Raw genomic sequence first — 18,057 nt, 5'->3', positions numbered from 1 at the left:
TCGCTTTTGCTCATGTTGAGTTTGTAGCCCGAGTTGGCGCCAAACCCTTTCAGGAGCGCGATGATTCAGTCCATGCTGCTTTGTGGGTCAGAAATGTAGAGGAGCAGGTCATCTGCATAGAGTGAGACTCTGTGCTCTCTGCTGCCCATTCGGATCCCCCTCCAGCTTTTTGCTGCTCTGAGCGCAATTGCTAGTGGCTCGATCGCTAGAGCGAACAGCAGTGGAGACAGTGGGCATCCTTGTCTGGTGCCCCTGTGCAGCTGGAAGTATCGGGAGTTGGTGTTGTTGGTCCGTACGCTCATATGGGAGCGTTGTATAGGAGTTTTACCCAGGGGGTGAACCCTGTTCCAAGCCCAAAACACTCCAGTACCTCTATGAGGTATTTCCATTTGACCCTGAAGGCCTTTTCTGCGTCTAGGGAGATGATCACCTCTAGTATTCTCTCCCTGGAGGGGGTCATTATCACATCCAGCAGGCGCCTGATGTTCGAGCTTAGCTGTGTAGTTTGACAAAGCCCGTCTGGTCCTCTGTGAGCACCTCTGGTACGCAGTCTTCTAGCCTTTTGGCCAGTGTTTTGCCATCTGCATTCAGCAGTGAGATGGGTCTGTATGACCCACATTCCGTTGGGTCTTTATCTTTCTTAGGTATCAGCGAGATTGAGGCCTGTGCTAGCGTGTGTGACAGTGTGCCCCTCACTAGCGAGTCTGTGAACATCTCCCGAAGGCGCGGGGCCAGTGCTGTCGCAAATTTTTTGCAGAAGTCCGCCGGGAAACTATCTGGTCCCGGGCCTTCCCCGCCTGCATGGAGCTAATGCTGTCCATGATCTCTCCCAGTTCTAGTGGTGCTTCCAGGCCCCGTTTTCTGTCCTCCCCCACGACTGGTATGCCCAGTCCATCAAGGAACCGTTTCATCCTGGACTCCCCCATTGGGGGCTCTGAGGTGTACAGCCCTTGATAGAAGGCCTTGAAGGTTTTGTTGATCGTTTCTGGTTCTAACAAACAAAGAACAAAGAAATGTACAGCACAGGAACAGGCCCTTCGGCCCTCCAAGCCCGTGCCGACCATACTGCCCGACTAAACTACAATCTTCAACACTTCCTGGGTCCGTATCCTTCTATTCCCATCCTATTCATATATTTGTCAAGATGCCCCTTAAATGTCCCTATCGTCCCTGCTTCCACTACCTCCTCCGGTAGCGAGTTCCAGGTACCCACTACCCTCTGCGTAAAAAACTTGCCTCGTACATCTACTCTAAACCTTGCCCCTCTCACCTTAAACCTATGCCCCCTAGTAATTGACCCCTCTACCCTGGGGAAAAGCCTCTGACTATCCACTCTGTCTATGCCCCTCATAATTTTGTATACCTCTATCAGGTCGCCCCTCAACCTCCTTCGTTCCAGTGAGAACAAACCGAGTTTATTCAACCGCTCCTCATAGCTTATGCCCTCCATACCAGGCAACATTCTGGTAAATCTCTTCTGCACCCTCTCTAAAGCCTCCACATCCTTCTGGTAGTGTGGCGACCAGAATTGAACACTATACTCCAAGTGTGGCCTAACTAAGGTTCTATACAGCTGCAACATGACTTGCCAATTCTTATACTCAATGCCCCGGCCAATGAAGGCAAGCATGCCGTATGCCTTCTTGACTACCTTCTCCACCTGTGTTGCCCCTTTCAATGACCTGTGGACCTGTACTCCTAGATCTCTTTGACTTTCAATACTCTTGAGGGTTCTACCATTCACTGTATATTCCCTACCTGCATTAGACCTTCCAAAATGCATTACCTCACATTTGTCCGGATTAAACTCCATCTGCCATCTCTCCGCCCAAGTCTCCAGACAATCTAAATCCTGCTGTATCCTCAGACAGTCCTCATCGCTATCCGCAATTCCACCAACCTTTGTGTCGTCTGCAAACTTACTAATCAGACCAGTTACATTTTCCTCCAAATCATTTATATATACTACAAAGAGCAAAGGTCCCAGCACTGATCCCTGTGGAACACCACTGGTCACAGCCCTCCAATTAGAAAAGCATCCCTCCATTGCTACCCTCTGCCTTCTATGGCCTAGCCAGTTCTGTATCCACCTTGCCAGTTCACCCCTGATCCCGTGTGACTTCACCTTTTGTACTAGTCTACCATGAGGGACCTTGTCAAAGGCCTTACTGAAGTCCATATAGACAACATCTACTGCCCTACCTCTACTGCCCCTCATAATTGCCCTACTGCCTCTGTGTAGCGCACAATGACTTACGAGAGAGACGAATAGAGATGAAGTCAATGAGGTTTTATTAAGCGTGACTTGTTCCCCGCAGTTCAGCAACAGACTGGAGCGGCGGGGAGAAGCCCGGGTTCTTATACTCCGCCTTCAGGGCGGAGCTAGGGGTCAACAGCTGACCAGGACCCGGGATCTGTCAGCCAATAGCATTACGGCTTCACAGTCCCACATGACCCCTAATGCATACTACCACATTCACCCCTTGTTAAAAATGAACCCGGCGGGGTGGTGCTTCGCATGGTGGTAGGGGTTTACAAGGCTGGTCCTGGGAGGAAAAAAAATTTTTGGCATGTCATTTCAATGCCCTACACTTTGCCCTACACTGGGCTATGTACAGGGTTTGTGAACTATTTACAATATTCGTAAGTAGAAAAGAACATTCTCGTTACAGTCCAACAACATTCTTGTGTTACACCGATGCCACGAGTCGAGCGGGCGGTCTGGTCTTCCTTGTCGATCGCCTCAACCCCGGTGGTGGTGCAGGTGCTTGTTCCCACGTTGTCTCCGGGAGCTTTTCGGTGTCTGCTTCTGTTTCACTCCTGGTCGGACATGGGAGGAGGACCGATCCTCCCGGGAAGGGGGCGGTCGCGGGGTGCGCCGGTGGCAGGGAGGGGGTGATCGGTGTCGGGGGGGGTGTGCGTGTTGCCGGCGGGCGCCAGGTCTCGCAGGGAGACCGTGTCCTGTCGGCCGTCGGGGTACGCCACATAGGCGTACTGCGGGTTCGCGTGGAGGAGATGAACCCTCTCGACCAATGGGTCCGACTTGTGCGCCCGCACATGTTTCCGGAGCAAGTTGGGTCCTGGGGCCGCCAGCCAGGTCGGCAGCGACGTTCCGGAGGAGGACTTCCTGGGGAAGACAAGGAGGCGCTCATGAGGCGTTTGGTTAGCGGTGGTACACAGCAGCGACCAGATGGAGTGGAGAGCGTCCGGGAGGACCTCCTGCCACCGTGAAACTGGGAGATCCCTGGACCGTAGGGCCAGTAGGACGGTCTTCCAGACCGTGCCGTTCTCCCGCACTACTTGCCCGTTCCCCCGGGGGTTGTAGCTGGTCGTCCTGCTCGAGGCTATACCCTTGCTGAGCAGGAACTGGCGCAGCTCGTCACTCATGAAGGACCCCCTGTCGCTATGGATATATGCGGGGCAACCGAACAGTGTGAATATGGTGCTAAGGGCTTTAATAACTGTAGCCGCTGTCATGTCGGGGCAGGGGATGGCGAAAGGGAAACGGGAGTACTCGTCCACCACGTTCAGGAAGTATGTGTTGCGGTCGGTGGAGGGGAGGGGCCCTTTGAAATCCAGACTGAGGCGTTCAAAGGGACGGGAAGCCTTGATCAGGTGCGCTCTATCCGGCCTGAAAAAATGCGGTTTGCACTCAGCGCAGATGTGGCAGTTCCTGGTGACTGTACGGACCTCCTCCACAGAGTAGGGGAGGTTGCGGGACTTTATAAAATGGTAGAACCGAGTGACCCCCGGGTGGCAGAGGTCCTCGTGGAGGGCTTGGAGACGGTCTATTTGTGGGTTGGCACATGTGCCGCGGGATAGGGCATCGGACGGCTCGTTCAGCTTTCCGGGACGGTACAAGATCTCGTAGTTGAAGGCGGAGAGCTCGATCCTCCACCTTAAGATCTTGTCATTTTTAATTTTTCCCTGCTGTGCATTATTGAACATGAAAGCTACCGACCGTTGGTCAGTGAGGAGAGTGAATCTCCTGCCGGCCAGGTAATGCCTCCAATGTCGCACAGCTTCCACTATGGCTTGGGCTTCCTTTTCCACTGAGGAGTGGCGGATTTCTGAGGCGTGGAGGGTTCGGGAGAAGAAGGCCAAGGGTCTGCCCGCTTGGTTAAGGGTGGCCGATAGAGCTACATCGGAGGCGTCGCTCTCGACCTGGAAGGGGAGGGACTCGTCGATGGCGCACATCGTGGCCTTTGCGATATCCGCTTTGATGCGGCTGAAGGCCTGGCGAGCCTCTGTCGACAGGGTGAAGGTAGTAGTCTGTATTAGTGGGCGGGCCTTGTCTGCATACTGGGGCACCCACTGGGCGTAATATGAAAAGAACCCCAGGCAGCGTTTCAGGGCTTTGGAGCAGTGGGGGAGGGGAAATTCCATGAGGGGGCGCATGCGTTCGGGGTCGGGGCCTATTATCCCATTGCGCACTACGTATCCCAGGATGGCCAGCCGGCTTGTGCTAAACACGCACTTGTCCTCGTTGTATGTGAGGTTCAAGGCGTTAGCGGTCTGGAGGAATTTTTGGAGGTTGGCGTCGTGGTTCTGCTGATCGTGGCCGCAGATGGTTACGTTGTCGAGATACGGGAACGTGGCCTGCAACCCGTGTTGATCAACCATTCGGTCCATCTCCCGTTGGAAGACCGAGACCCCGTTTGTGACGCCAAATGGGACCCTTAGGAAGTGGTATCGTCGCCCGTCTGCCTCGAAGGCTGTGTACTTGCGGTCACTTGGGCGGATGGGGAGCTGGTGGTAGGCGGACTTGAGGTCCACGGTGGAGAAGACCTTATATTGGGCAATCCGATTTACCATGTCGGATATGCGGGGGAGAGGGTACGCATCTAGCTGTGTGTACCTGTTGATGGTCTGGCTATAGTCTATGACCATCCTTTGCTTCTCCCCGGTCTTTACTACTACCACCTGTGCTCTCCAGGGACTATTGCTGGCCTGGATTATGCCTTCCTTCAGCAACCGCTGGACTTCGGACCGAATAAATGTCCGGTCCTGGGTGCTGTATCGTCTGCTCCTAGTGGCGACGGGTTTGCAATCCGGGGTGAGGTTTGCAAACAAGGATGGCGGTTCAACCTTGAGAGTTGCGAGGCCGCAGATAGTGAGTGGGGGTATTGGGCCGCCAAATTGAAACGTTAGGCTCTGCAGGTTGCACTGGAAATCTAATCCCAGTAATGTGGGCGCGCAGAGTTTGGGAAGGACGTAGAGCCTGTAGTTTTTAAACTCCCTCCCTTGCACCGTTAGGGTCACTATGCAGAACCCTTTGATCTCTACGGAGTGGGATCCTGCAGCTAGGGAAACCTTTTGCGTACTGGGACGGATGGTCAAAAAACAGCGTCTTACCGTGTCGGGGTGGATGAAGCTTTCGGTGCTCCCGGAGTCGATCAGGCATGGTGTCTCGTGTCCGTTGATCAGCACCGTTGTTGTCGTCGTCTGGAGCGTCCGGGGCCATGCTTGATCCAGCGTCACCGAGGCCAGATGTGGTCGTAGTGTCTCAGCGTCTTCTTCGGACCCCGTGGAGCCGTCGATGCTGGGGTCCTTTGTTGTCATCCAAGATGGCGGCGTCCATGAATCGCATGCGGCCGGGGGTGGACAAAATGGCCGCCCCCACGGATCGCACGTGGTCGGGGGTGGACAAAATGGCCGCCCCCATGCATCGCACATGGCTGGGGGGTCACAAGATGGAGGCGCCCATCCTCCCCTCGTGGTGGCCGGGACCCAAAATGGCGGCGCCCGCGGGTCGCACATGGGGCGCTGGGGGGGGGTTGGGGAGTGTTTGGGATGCGCTGTGAGGGGACAGCGGCGGCCCCCCGAGACCGGCACACAGCCGCGAAATGGCCCTTTTTGCCGCAGCTCTTGCAAATCGCTGCGCGGGCCGGGCAGCGCTGCCGGGGGTGTTTCGCCTGCCCGCAGAAATAGCAGCGGGCCCCCCCGGGATGATCTGGCGTCTTAACCGCGCAAGCCTGTGAGGGAGTGGCGGGGGGTTTGTCGCGACGGGGGTCCACGGAGCCCAAGGGGCTGCCGTGCGGTCGGGGCCGTAGGCGCGGGCGTTTTGCGAGGCCACATCTAGGGAAGCTGCAATGGCCCGTGCCTCTGAGAGTCCTAGCGACTCTTTTTCTGAAAGTCTTTGGCGGATTTGGGTAGAGTTCATACCTGCCACAAACGCATCGCGAATTAACATGTCCGTGTGTTCAGTCGCGTTTACCGGCGGGCAGCTGCAGCCCCGTCCCAAAATTAGCAGCGCGGCGTAGAACTCCTCTAGCAATTCTCCGGGACTTTGCTGTCTCGTTGCGAGCTGGTAGCGTGCGTAGACCTGGTTCACTGGGCGAACGTAGACGCTCTTTAGTGCTGCGAGCGCCGTCGGGAAATCCTCTGCGTCTTCTATGAGAGGGTAAATTTCCGGGCTTACCCTTGAGTGCAGGACCTGTAGTTTCTGGTCTTCTGTGATCCATCCGGGGGCCGTTCGGAGGTAGCCTTCAAAACAAGCCTGCCAGTGTTTAAAAACTGCTGCTGAGTTCACTGCGTGGGGGCTGATCCGCAGGCAATCCGGGGCGATCCTGAGCTCCATAGTCCTTTAAGCACGCTTAATAAATTGTAGCGCACAATGACTTACGAGAGAGACGAATAGAGATGAAGTCGATGAGGCTTTATTAAGCGTGACTTGTTCCCCGCAGTTCAGCAACAGACTGGAGCGGCGGGGAGAAGCCCGGGTTCTTATACTCCGCCTTCAGGGCGGAGCTAGGGGTCAACAGCCAACCAGGACCCAGGATCTGTCAGCCAATAGCATCACGGCTTCTCAGTCCCACATGACCCCTAATGCATACAACCACACTCTGGTATCCCTGATTTGTGCAATTTCTCTGGTGGCTGCCTGCTTTCTCAGCTGGTGTGTCAACAGGCGGCTGGCTTTGTCTCTGTTCGTATAGGGTCGCACGTGCTTGGCGGAGTTGGAGCACTGCTTTCCTGGTGGAGAGCAGATCAAAGTTCCTTTGTAGCTCTTTCCTCTCCACCAGGAGCTCTACGGTCGAGGCCTCGGAGTATTTACGGTCTACCTCCAGCATGGAGTCGACCAGCTGCTGCCTAGCCGCCCTTTCCTCCCTATCTCTTTGCGCTTTGAAAGCGATGATTTCCCCTCTTAGTACGGCCTTTAGCGCTTCCCAGAACGTGGAGGGTGAGACCTCCCCTTTGCAACCCCATAACCTAACCAGCACATCCCTGGGCACTATGGGGCAACTTAGCATAGCCAATCCACGTACCCCGTACATTTTTAGATTGTGGGAGGAAACCGGAGCACCCGGAAAAAACCCACGCAGACACAGGGAGAACATACAAACTCCACACAGACTGTGACCCAAGGTCGGAATTGAACCTGGTTCCCTGGCGCTGGGAGACAGCAGTGCTAACCACTGTGCCGCCCCATATTAATGAATATTATATGATTTTGGTATATGATTTAGATTGGATGTCTGTTAAAACTAACCTATTTGAAAAGGGTTTTTCAACCAAAATGGTTTAAATAGGGATACGGTTAGGTGCTTGAATACATTTATGGAAGATTTTTAATTAGTGTAACAAAATTAGAAACATTGTTGTAGATAGTTTATGATTTCACGACTTCTAGCACACTTCTTAAAGTCATCACTATAAAATTGGCACCTAGTTTTCCTTGCATGTTAGCCAGGCACAAACAATAAATGTGCATTAAGTGTGTGCATTTTCTGCACTAATATTAGTGGACCATTACTCGTTTTTGTCCTTTTCCTAACATTTTCCAGGAGTGAATATTTCAAATGCACATATGTCTGCAGTTTTTGCCCATTAAGCAACAATTAACATGGACTTTGCAAATTTATTCCAGAGTTATTTAATTCCGGGGCAGCACGGTGACGCAGTGGGTTAACCCTGCGGCCTCACAGCGCCGAGGTCCCAGGTTCGATCCCGGCTCTGGGTCACTGTCCATGTGGAGTTTGCACATTCTCCCCGTGTTTGCGTGGGTTTCGACCCCACAACCCAAAGATGTGCAAGCCTAGGTGGATTGGCCACGATAAATTGCCCCTTAATTGGAAAAAATGAATTGGGTAGTCTAAAATTTTAAACAAAAAAGTTATTTAATTCCCACACCGCATTAATTTCTTACGTAAAGCTGATCTTAAAACCTCAGAGGGAGCGAATAGAGTTCCAATGATGAGTAGACAGGAATCATTGCCAAAAGGACAATTCTTTCAGTGAATGCTACAGCATGGATATCAAATCAAATCTGTCAATGCTGCTGGATACTTTGAAGGGGGAGAAACAGCAACAGAAGGCAACCACAAAGATGTGAGTTTCAAGGCTACAGGAGTTGGATTTGGTGGACTTATTACTATTTGATGCATTGTTAATACTACCACCACCATCACATGACACATTGTGTAGGAGGACGGATCTCAATAGCATTGTGATCTCAGAACTGTTTTTGCTCCCAGAATCAGTCATGCAATCATTGAGCACCATTCCGTCAGAAGTCTTTGTGGAAATTAAAATGGCCATTCCACTCAAGTATGTTAATAGATGTTATTAGGCAGAAACAGGGGTCATTGTTCAGGTCAGCTAGTATGCAGTACACCACTGCATCATTGAAGTTGTATAATGGAATACAGAGTAAAATATCAAAATTTGCATCTGATGTCAAATTTGGACATGAGGATGATACTGTTTAACTTTTTTTAATGTATTTTATTCCAAACTTATTAAAAAAGTTACAAAACAGAAACAATTCGGAGAGCAAACTTCCCAACATACAACTACACAGTTTGTATAAAATGTTCCCCTTTTTCACCACCTGCGACGAACAACTCCTCAAATACAGCCATGAACATCCGCCACCTCGCCTCGAAGCCCTCCGCTGAACCTCTTAATTCGTATTTGATCTTTTCCAACCGAAGGAAGTCATAAGTCATCAAGCCAAGCCGCAACACCCAGTGGGGTTGCCGATCGCCATTCCAGTAAGATTCTTCACCTGCAATCAGAGAGGCAAAGGCCACAACATCGGCCTTCCTTCCCTTCATCAGCTCCGGCTTCTCCGATATCCCAAATAGCGCCACCCAACGGTCTGGCTCAACCTCCTCCCTCACTATCTTCGTTAGCATCGCAAACACGCCCGCCCAGAATCACTCCAACTTTTTGCAGCCCCAGACCTGGGGCAGGATTCTCTGACCCTCTGCCGGGTTGTAGAATCGCCGGGCGGCGGTGCGAATTCCACCCCGACGCTGGCTGCTGTATTCTCTGGCGCCGTTTTATGGGCGGGGGTGGGATTCATGCTACGCCGGTCGGGGGCCGTTGGCAGCGGCACCCCCGGCAATTCTCCGGGCCCCGATCAGCCGAGCGGCCGTCCGTTTTTGGCCAGCCCCGCCTGCGTGAATCACTCACCTCTGACACCAGCGGGACCTGGCAGGTAAATCGGCGGGAGGGTCCTTGGGGGTGCGCGGGGGAATCCGACCCCGGGGGAGGGCCCCCATTGTGGCCTGGCCCGCGATCAGGGCCCACCGATCTGCGGGCGGGCCCGTTCCGTGGGAGCACTTCATTCTACCGCGCCGTCCCTGTCGGGCTCCGCCATGGCTGGTGCGGAGAAGAGAACCCCCCGCGGATGCGGCAAAATACGCCGGCCGGTCTGTGCATGCGCAGTACCACGCTGGCAGTTCCGTGCATGCGCGAGATCACGCCGGGCCTTCGGCGCATGCACGAACTCGCGCAGTCCCTTCGGTGCTGGCTGGAACGGTGGCAACCCCTCCGCCGTCCACCTAGCCCCCGAAAGTGCGGAGAATTTCTGCACTTTCGGGGGCTGTTGACGCCGGAGTGGTTGGCGTCGTTTCTCCCGCCGGCGTGGGACTTAGTCCCCCAGAAGGGAGAATCCCGCCGCATATGTGCGTGACTTACTGGACCCGCCCACACTTCTCGCACTTGTCTGCCACCCCCTGGAAGAATCCACTCATTCTTGCCCGAGTCATATGTACCTTGTGTGACATTTGAACTGCATCAGGCTCATCCTTGCGCATGAGGAGGTCGCACTTGCCCTTCGTAGCACCTCACTCCATACTTCTTTCCACTTCCTGTACATACCGTCTATCCGCCTTAACTCGAATCTGTGATTTTCACACAGCGGCGCCAACACCGACATCCCTTCTATCCTGAAGTGCTTCCTCAGCTGGTTCCAAACCTTTACTGTCTGTACCACAGAGCTCTCCACGTATTTCCTTGGCGCCATTGACAATGCCGTCATCACCATAGCCCTCAGGCTGGACCGCCTACAGGATTCTTCCTCCAGCCTCACCCATTCTGCCCCCTCTCCTTCCCACCACCACTTCACCTTCCCCACGTTTGCTGCCCAGTAATAGTGCAGCAGGTTCGGCAACGCCAACCCTCTCTTTTGCCTCTGTCTCTGTAGCAGGGTCCTCTTAACCCTTGGCACTTTCCCCTACCTACACAAAGTCTGAATAATCATATTGAGTTTTTGGAAGAAGGCCTTCGGTACAAAGTTTGGAAATGTCTGGAATATGAACAGGAACCTCGGCAAAAGGTTCACCTTCACCACTTGGACCCTCCCTGTCAGAGTCAGATGCAGAGTGTCTCAACTCTTCAGATCCTCCCTAACCTCCTCCACCAGCTTTGTTAGATTCCATTTATGTAGCATCGCCCATTCTCTCGATCCCTGAATCCCCAGTTGTCTCTGGCCACCTTGAATGGCAGCCATCTAGGTTGACTCGCCGACCCAGCTCGTTCTCCGGGAACACCTCACTTTTCCCTATGTTTAGTTTATATCCCGAGAACACCCTGAACTTTCCCAACCGCCCATGATCCTCCCCATGCTCTCCAGCGGATCTGCTACAAACAATAGCAGGTCGACCACATATAGCGACACCCAATGTTCCCTACACACCCTTGTAATCCCTTGCCACTCTGTCGACCCCCTAAGAGCCATTACCAGAGGCTCTGTACAACAGCTGCGACAGCAGGCACCCCTGCCTTGTTCCCCTGTGCCGTTCAAAGTTTGGTGAACCCATATCGGTGGTCAGAACACTCGCCACCGGTGCCACGTATAACAGGCACACCCATGCCACGAACTTTGGCCCAACCCCGAACCACCCAGGATCTCAAACTGGTGTCGCCACTCCACCCGATCGAATGCCATCTCCGCGTCCTTGGAAACCACTACCTCCGGTACCTGAACTCCCGACAGAGTCACGATCACGATTCACAGCCTCCTTTATATTACTAGAGAGGTGCCTGCCCTTTACGAAGCCTGTCTGATCCTCCACAACCACCCCCCCAGACACAACATTCCATCCTCCCCGCCATCAGCTTGGCCAGCACGTTCACACCCGTATTTAACAGCAATTTGAGCCTACACGACCCACACTCCAACGGTCTTTCCTTTTTTTTGTTATCAATTTGATCGTTGCCTGTGACATCGCCTCCGGCAGCTCCCCCTTCTCCAATGCCTCATTAAACGCCCCCAAGAAATATGGTGCCAAGTCCATTACAAACTCCTTGTAAATTTCCGCCATCAGGCCTCAGGGTCTTCACTGACTTCTTACCCCTAATGCTGTCCAATATCTCCCTCAGCCCCAAGGGCTCCTTTAGCACCTGTCTCTTCTCTCCAACTGTGGAAACTCAAGTGCGTCCAAAAACCACCCCATGTTCCCCTCTTCAACCCCCGGTCCACCCTGTACAACTCCTCATAATAATCCCTAAACGCCTCATTTATCTTCCCCGGCTCCAACACCACCTCCCCTGCCTCAGTCCATAACCTCAATATTTTCCTGGACACGGCTGCCTCTGTAGCTGATGCACTAACAATTGACTCACCTTCTCGCCGTATTCATACTGCAATCCCCTTGCCCTGCGCAGCTGTCCTACCGCCCTTCCCGTCATCAACCTATCAAATTGCCCCTGCAATGTTTTACTCCTTGCCAATTCCTCTGTGGTGGGTGCCCTCGAGTACTCCCTATCTACCTCAACTATCTTGTTCATTAACTGCTCATACCTCATACTCCTCCCTCCTTTCCCTATCCTCATGTGCCTTCAACGAGATAATCTCCCCTTGGACCACTGCTTTTAGTGCTTCCCAAAGCGTGGCCACTGACTCCTCCCCGTTTTGGTTCAATTCTACATAATCTTTAATCACAGCCCGCACTTTATCACAAAACCCTCTGTCTGCCAACAACCCCGAATCGAGCCTCCACCCCGTCTTCTGCTCCTGTCCCGATCGAAGCCGAAACTCCAGCCAATGGGGCGCATGGCCCGAGATTACGATCCCCACGTACTCTGCCCCCTCCACCCCAACCAAAATCTCCCGGCTCACCACAAAAAGTTGATTCTTGAATACACCCTAAAAACATGTGAGAAAAAGGAATATTCCCTTCCCTCTGGGTTCTTAAAGCGCTACGGGTCTACCATACCCATCTTTTCCATAAGCCCGCCCAGCTCCTTTGCCATTCGTATCCTACCTATTGACCCACGGCTCGATCAACCTCCCCTCAGCTCTAGGACACAATTGAAATCTCCTCCCATAATCAACTGGTGCGTGGCCAAGTCTGGGATTGCTGCTCGCAACCCGCTCATAATACATACGTCGTTCCAATTCGGTGCATACACATTCACCAATAGCACCGGCGTCTCCTCCAATACCCTACTCACCATCACATATTTCCCACCCAGGTCCCTCACTTTCTTCACGCTCGCAAACCGTGTTTTCTTGCTCATCAGAATGACCACCCCCCGCGACTTTGAATCAAACCCCGAGTGGAATACCTGACCCACCCATCCCTTCACGCGGAGGTGCGACTCCTGCAGAAAGACCACCTCCGCTTTTAAACTCCTGAGGTGCGCAAAGACCTGAGATCTTTTCTCTGGTCCATTGAGCCCTCCATTCCCCTCTACACCCACCATCTTCCCCTTTTGGTTCTACCCCCCATTGATTTCGCCCTGTACCTGGCCGTTCCAAGATGGCCCCTTTCTCCGCCGCTGACCATGCTTCTTCAACCTCAACGCGTCACATCCCCCTCCCCCATGGCCACCTCTCTTGGCCTTCTCCCCCACCTCATTTCTGTTCATTAGCGTTACCTGCCAGCATGGCAACTCCTGCCCAAAGGCTCCTCCGACTGACTCCACACTCCTCTCCCCACCCTCACCTCTTTGTTCTACGAAGAAGGCTCCCCGCGGACCTCCCCCTTCCCCCACCCAAACAAAGACACATCTCGAACTACAGGTCACCTCCCCCAAAGACAGACAAAAAGAAAAACACAGCAACAGGCAACAGGAGCGTCTCCTTACAAACTTTTCAACCCTGCTACCCTTTGTCGACCCAACAGAAAAAAGAAAAACCCTCCACATCGGAGGAAACAAAAAAAGCCCTCCTTCCCTCCAACCTCTACTCTACTCGTATTTTCCATTATTTCAGAGTGCCAGTACCTCTATCTCCCAGAATTGTTCAGTTCTCCTGCAGTTTAAGCTCCTTGACAAAGTCATTGGCCACTTCTGGGATCTCACAATAAAATTCCCGGCCCTCATAAGTCAGCCATAGCTTCGCCGGATAGAGCACCCAAAACCTGATCTGCCACTGATATAACATCACCTTGGCCCTGTTGAACCCCCATGCCATTTTGCTAATTCAGCTCCAACGTCCTGGTATATTCGGACCTTGTTCCCCTCCCATTCACAGTTCCGCTTCTCCCTGGCCCACTGCAGGATCTTATCTTCACGAGCTTTTGAAGTCTTACGATCACTGCCTGCAGCGGCTCCTCGGCTCTTGGCGTCTGCCTCAGAGACCTGTGCACTCTGTACACCTCAGAGGCCTTGTCCAGCACCCGCACTGCTACTAGCCCTGCCAGCATTCTTGAAATGTGTCCCCAGGCACTCGCACCTTCCACTCCTTCAGGCAGGCCGGAGATTCTGCCTTCTCGACCTGTTTTCCTGCTCCTCCACCTTTGCTCTCAGCGTCTTACAATGGTCTCCTAAGAGCTCCACCTCTGCCTCCAGTGCCACCACTCTTTAGCTGTGCTCCAACTCCACCCTCTCCATTGAGCCCTTCAGCGGTGCCACAGCCCCTTCGATAGCCTTTGATCGATCCTCCTGCATCTCCTTCCTCTGTTGATTGAACTCTTCCTTGATGAAGGCCATCAAATGTTCCATCTGTGGCTTTCAAGTTTGCACTGATCCTTCCCCCTCCATCATCTTTCCAATAGCTGCTGTGCTACAGGTCTCTTCCAACTCCTTGGCCAGTTCTTTCACCTTCTGCCAGGTTTGGTAGCCAGCAAACATACAACTCCCTGGGGGATCTTCTCCTCCAACATTCATCTACACTTTTCCATCGAAGTTACACCTGATTTCAGGTAAAAAGATCTATTTTCTACGCCTTCAAGCAGGTGCGACCACTCACACCATGGTCGTCACTGGAAGTCCCCATGCTGATTAACTTTTCCTCGGAGCAAAGGAGATTGAGGAGAGATTCGATAAAAGTGTACGAGGTTATGAATGGCTTAGATAAGGTAGACAGGGAAAAGCTGTTCCTTTGGCTGATGGTACAAGGAAAAGGGTTTACAGATTGAAGATTTGTGGAAAGAGATGCTGGCAAGGTTGGGAGGAAGTGGTAGTGCTCTGGACCATACTGTCTCAGTGACTAGTGAGTGTGGAGACAAACAATTATTTCAAAGGGAAATTGGATGGGAATTTGAGGGAAATAAACTTGAAAGCTCTTTTGATAGAGCGGGTCAATGGGGGAGGTCTTATGGTGCAGTGGTATGACTTGATGACACACATAATATGGCCAAACATGCTGATTATTAACCTGTAAATCCTTCTGATACACATGGTGGCAGATGGTAAGAGCAGGAGAGTTTCCTGGTCAGCCGTAATTCGGAAGGCAACAGCAAACCACAACATTACTTTGCCAAGCATAATCATGGAGCAATAGCAAAAGCTCAGCTGTAAATAGTTGCGCCATCTATCAAGAGACAATTTTGCAGGCTACAAGTAAACACTTCTGAAAGGGGATATCCTGAGATGAGGCCCCTTAAAACTGAATAGCTAGGATAACACTAGAAGAGTTCTACATAAGTTAGTTTATTAAGGATTGAGATTAATCAGAGAAAATATACCCAGTAATTATTATTAACCATTAAACATGTATTTTTCAGACATAGCTAATGCTTATTTCAGTAATAAGCATTCAAACCCTTGCTACAAGCAGTGGCCACAATGCATGATGGGATTTAAACAAGCTACATTGCCCATGTTTTTGAGACAAATAGGACTAGACAGAAGTAGTGTGGTCAGCAATAACACAGTCAGCTCGGTAAACAATTCTTATCAGTGTCCCCAATATCCTGTCTTAGACAATCCATGGTATAAAGAGTAACCAACTTTGGCACCCTACCCCCAGATGAACAATGAAGTAGGCAGGCCACTTAAGATGGGAATGTCAGAAAAACAACTTTATAATGGACACAGTATCCTAGTAAATAACAGGTGGCAGGATGGGGTTAAATTATGAGCTGATCACAATAATCATTTTGCTTACAGTAAATTTCACTGGTCAATATAAAATTGACAGCTCCAAGGATTGGATCAAGTCCAACTCGGGTGGGTTATTGTTTTTTGGAAAACTGTATAATTGGTGTGTTTGTACAAGTGTCAGGCAGAGTGATTTTGGCATTTATCCAAATCACTCTCCCACGTGCATGGACCAGGCTTGAGAAAAGAAAGCTGTCTTAACCGGAGTTGATGTGTCTGCAGATCTGTGTGTTCAGCTGAGCTGTAACTAAGAGGGAGGAATCCCACTTAAAAGCTAGCTCAGTACTCAGGCCTTGGAAACGCTCCTACAACTTCTATTCACATTTTTGCCGCATGCAGTTTCTGACACCTTAGACCACAAGACCATAAGACATAGGAGCAGAATTAGGCCACTCGGCCCATCGTGTCTGCTCCGCCATTCAATCATGGCTGATATTTTTCTCATCCCCATTCTCCTGCCTTCTCCCCATAACCCCTGATCCCCTTATTAATCACCTTAGCAACAGAAAAGTTTACTCCTCTTTCAGGCAGCAAATAACCACTGGTAAAACACATAATGGTTTTGGGGAGTACTTAACATGCTCAAACTTTAAATGAATCAGGATTTCCCCAATTGTTGAAAAGAAAAACAAATGTACAGTTGTTTTCAAAGAGACATTAAATACCTGTTCAAAACATGACTGATAATTTGTGAATCTCTCGATTCCACAGGAAAGAGCCTACAATGATTCACATTTGCAAAACAGAAAACAATTCACTGGACTATTGCCCTCCAAACCAAATTTGTAGCATTGGACCATGAGTGATTCAGCACAGAAATGCTGAGCATCTTGATAGAATACATACACCATGTTGCATATTGCAAAATATTGCCATTGGTAGAGGTGTGCACACCCTTTCCAAAGGAAAACTTGCAAAACGTAGCCAAAGGAAAGGAATGTGTACGGAGGGAAGGAAAGAGGGGACAGGACAAAGGGTGATGGGGTGGGGATGGCTCCATTAGTCCACTGCAGTGCACCCTCGTAAAGATCAGTGAACACTGATCTTTCTATAATCAGAAGAACGGAAGATGAACGTCGTACATACATTTTAATTAACATTTCAGAGAATGCTTTGCGCACAAGACAAAATATTTCTTATTCTTCCCGTTGTTATAAACAAACAATTTTAAAAGACTGAAAATTAATGGTGTTCAATATTGCTTTTATTAATTAAGAGTGTGTAGGTTAACAACACTTAATGTCGTGCTCGCTTCGGCAGCACATAAACTAAAATTGGAACGATATAGAGAAGATTAGCATGGCGCCTGTGCAAGGGTGACATGCAAATTCGTGAAGCGTTCCATATTTTACCTTTTCTAAACATTTCACCTTCTCAAAAAAAAACAACACTTAATGTATTTTGTATGAAATTCCTTTGGTCATTATTTCAATGGAGACTTTAACTCACTTACTGTAAATGAATTAACACGTCTGTTAAAATAACATGCATAATAAGATCCTACAAATGCATTTCTCTATTAATGTGAACAATATTAAAAAGGCCTGTATGTACAATATATTTATTGTGATTAATTGTAGTGTTATTCCCTTGTAATTTATCAACAAGTTTCCACCTTTCTTTTCGTGGAGTTCTCAAAACTGTTGAAAGACATAATTATGGAAAATTCTCGAGAGATCTTTGGGAACCCAAAATCAACCATGGCTCAGTAGGTAGCAATTTCTTCTCTGAGTCACATGTTCAAGTTCCACTTCAGAACTTGGGCATAAAAATCAAGGCTTACACTCCAATTCAGTACTAAGGGACTGCTGCACTGTTGGAGGTGGCATTTTTCAGATGAGACATTAAACTAAGGACGCATCTACCCACTTTGGTAGATATCCCATGATCCTATTTATGAGACAAGCAGGGTAATGATCCCTGGTTTCCTGGTCAATATCTAACCTTTAATCAAGATCACAAAATAAATATTGTCTAGTCATTATCATATTGCTATTTTGGGAATGTTGCTGTATATTGCCTGGAAAAACCTGGAATAGTAACTAACACAGGAGGTGAATTTCCCTTTCCCCCCAAATAACTTCAGAAAGGTAATAGTCAGATAAGTATATTTAGCACACCAGTGGGGATGATATAGTGTGCTTTATTTTCTATGTTATGAAGAGCATTTCAAAATGGGTTAAAATTGTACTGTAAACATTCTGTCATTCATTCACTACATGTAAAGAACATTAACTTGATGGGTTGCAACACGCCTCAGTTTAAAAGTGTGTGTATCACTTTGACTTCTGCAAGATTGAAGAAACACACAAGAGGGACACGTGTGGGATCAATGTGACCAGTTTAGATAACAAATCCATGGGTATCTTAATATATATATCCATTGGACAGTAATCGGCAACTATGGATGGGCAACAAAAATGCTATCGTAGCCAGCGGCGCCCATGTTCTATGAAAGAATAAAAAGTAACGGTAACCCTTGAGGGTAAGTCATCT

At 50.3% G+C, this 18,057-nt stretch overlaps 1 protein-coding gene and 1 non-coding gene across 9 annotated transcripts in view; both read left to right on the top strand.

Annotated features, from left to right (window-relative positions):
• Positions 1-18,057, top strand: part of scn1laa (sodium channel, voltage-gated, type I-like, alpha) — a 480,246-nt gene that overhangs the window by 376,386 nt on the left and 85,803 nt on the right. The gene's annotated exons all lie outside the window — the stretch shown is intronic.
• LOC140408126 (U6 spliceosomal RNA) lies at positions 16,806-16,912 on the top strand. The gene has a single exon (XR_011940043.1). It is a non-coding gene; the product is annotated as a U6 spliceosomal RNA (small nuclear RNA).

The sequence above is a fragment of the Scyliorhinus torazame genome, chromosome 2, assembly GCF_047496885.1.
Source record: "Scyliorhinus torazame isolate Kashiwa2021f chromosome 2, sScyTor2.1, whole genome shotgun sequence".
Lineage (NCBI taxonomy): Eukaryota > Metazoa > Chordata > Chondrichthyes > Carcharhiniformes > Scyliorhinidae > Scyliorhinus > Scyliorhinus torazame.
Note: the sequence above shows the minus strand (reverse complement) of the source record. Positions and strands in the feature narration are given on the sequence as shown.